Source organism: Schistocerca nitens, chromosome 2 (genome assembly GCF_023898315.1).
Source record: "Schistocerca nitens isolate TAMUIC-IGC-003100 chromosome 2, iqSchNite1.1, whole genome shotgun sequence".
Lineage (NCBI taxonomy): Eukaryota > Metazoa > Arthropoda > Insecta > Orthoptera > Acrididae > Schistocerca > Schistocerca nitens.
In genome coordinates, this window is record NC_064615.1 from 15,555,591 (window position 1) to 15,558,261 (window position 2,671).

The following is a 2,671-nucleotide window of genomic DNA, read 5'->3' on the forward strand; positions in this document are numbered from 1 at the left end:
GAATCGCAGCTGCATGGCGTTCCAAATGTGAACCAGTACGCTTCAGGTATTCCTAAGATTATGGCTCGTATAACCAGGTTCGGGACTGGAACGAAAATTTCCTGTTGGGCGGAATGTAGCACATTATCATAGATGAAGTGTGGTCCAAAGGCAATGGAGTGATGTGGTACGTCTCAGGGGACTGTATAGAATCGTCGCTGTTCGTCTTACACGTTACAGACTTAGCGGATGTTATCAGTTACAAACACACTCTTTTCTCAAATGATACCAACGATCTATTAGGAAATTCTGCCATGAGTATATATTTCAGTACTGTGGTGTCAGATTTCGAGAAAAAAGATACCGTGATGAAAACACTGGGAACACTCTCAATATATACAGAAAATCAAACATGAAATAGTGATATACTTTGTAAAACAAGTCAGCGCTCAGAATGAAATTAGCACTCTGCAGTGAACTGTGTGCTGGTATGAAACTTCCTGGCAGATCAAAACTGTGTGCCAGACCGCACCGAGACTCCAACTCGGGACATCCAATTTCGCGGGCAAATTGGGAAGTTAGGAAACGAGTTACTGGCAGAAGTAAAGCTGTGAGGACGGGAGGTGAGTCGAGTTTGAGTAGCTCAGACATAGAGTATTTGCCCGCGAGACCTCGAGCTCGAGTCCGATCCGGCAAACAGTTTTGATCTGGGAGGTAGACAGTGATGTTATATAAATGTCTGGGAGTAGCCCTAACTACGTGTGCAGAAATTGGGTGGTACGGGTTTACAGTCTCAGTTGTTGATAAAGCAAAAGGCAAGCTGTGATTCATAGGTAGGATACCGGGAACCGCAATCTATCTGCAAAATACATTGCATATAACAACATGTTTATGGTGCATATTCCAGTACTGCTTAAGTAGATGGGTCCTCAGGTTAAATTAAGTGGAGTATCGACCATATAAAAAGAAGGGATAGACTTCGACTGGCGAGACAGTGCAACAGAAGTGTTACAAAATCTTAATTTCAGGCACTCGAAGAAATACGCCGTACATTGCGCTAGTGTCTGCATAGAGGACCTAAAGAACCGTCTTTCAAGGCAGAAATTAGGAACATGCTTCCGACCTTACGTAGGCCTTGTACACACTGCAATGGTATAACTAAGCAAACAACAGCCCTCGAACTTTGAATGGAACCCTAGTATTATGTAGTAAAATGAAACTTACCTTCTGCAACACATTTCAGTGATTCATAGTGTAAGTTAAAGCTTGTAATTTCACGATCTGACATCCAGCCTTGATAACATCCAGCAACTCAGCCTCATTCAAATTCCGTAACTATGCTATAAGGTGCTCTTTGATGTATGAGGCACAGTGATCCCTCTTGTAACGTATTACTACTGTCAGACAACAGACCCGTCGGTTCCACACAACAATTTGTAACGTCCAACATTTTCCCTGTTTATGTTTTAACCTCACCGGGCCAGTCAGAATGTGTAGCTACCTCATTCTGTTTCTCTGCATTTTTAATTATTTACATGGCAATCGTTTCTTCAATGTCGTGTAAGTTACATATTAGAATGGTTCTACAGTGGTGGTGCCGCTGTTTTAGTTAAATCAGTGGTGTAACATGCAGCGTCGTATAGGAGAATGCATGGTGGAAATTAATAATTAGTTTCTACAAATAAAGTTCGGTGGAGAGGGCCTACATCACGAATGTCGTAATTAATGACATTTCTTCCTAAATGTCAAATAAAGAATACTGACTTTTGGTACATTTATTGCCGAGAAACTATTACAGAAATCAGATAACTAAGAAGTAATTTACATTCATCGATTTAGAAAAAAACATTTGATGACACAGACAGAAATTTGTAGTAAGAAGTAATGAGAAAAAGAGGGACCCCTAAATATATAAAATCGAAGCGATCAGGTAAACGCATAACGATGCAAATAAACTAAAACTAAACTCCTCCCGAACAGGTCTTAAAGGCCCAACGGTACCGACCGACCGCCGTGTCATCCTCAGACCACAGGTGTCACCGGATGCGGATATGGAGGGGCATCTGGTCAGCACACCGCTCTCAAGGCCGTATGTCAGTTTCCGAGACCGAAGCCGCTACTTCTCCTCAGTTTGCCTCACAAGGGCTGAGTGCACCCCGCTTGCCAACAGCGCTCGGCAGAGCGTATGGTCACCCATCCAAGTGCTAGCCCAGCCCGACAGCGCTTAACTTCGGTGATCTGACGAGAACCGGTGTTACCACTGCGGCAAGGCCGTTGGCCATAACGATGAAAATATTGAAACTAATTTCGACTGTTTGAATAACGAAACCTATAGCAAAAATATGGGAGTTTACGACAATGATGTGGTCTTTCAACCACAGTAACCACATTGCTATTATGTGATATATATTTAAGCGGGAAACCCAAACTAATGGTATTCAGTGGAAAATATTAAGTATAATCAAAATTTTCAGACTACAAGCCATCAGTAAAAGTCTCACATTTCATAAATTTTGAAACCATAAGGAAGTTAGTGACACTGTTAAAAATTGAGCAGGACATAAACGGTCTGCAGAACAATAATATAAATCTCAAAGTTACAAACCGGAAATAAACTCAATTATGTTTTATAAAAGATTGCAGTATGATTCTGAAAATTGGACCAATAACTGATTTGACGAAAACAATGTTC

At 41.4% G+C, this 2,671-nt stretch overlaps 1 pseudogene; it reads right to left on the reverse strand.

Moving 5' to 3' along the window:
* Positions 1-2,140: 2,140 nt before the first annotated feature.
* On the reverse strand, positions 2,141-2,258 carry LOC126238467 (5S ribosomal RNA; annotated as a pseudogene).
* Between the last annotated feature and the right edge of the window lie 413 nt (positions 2,259-2,671).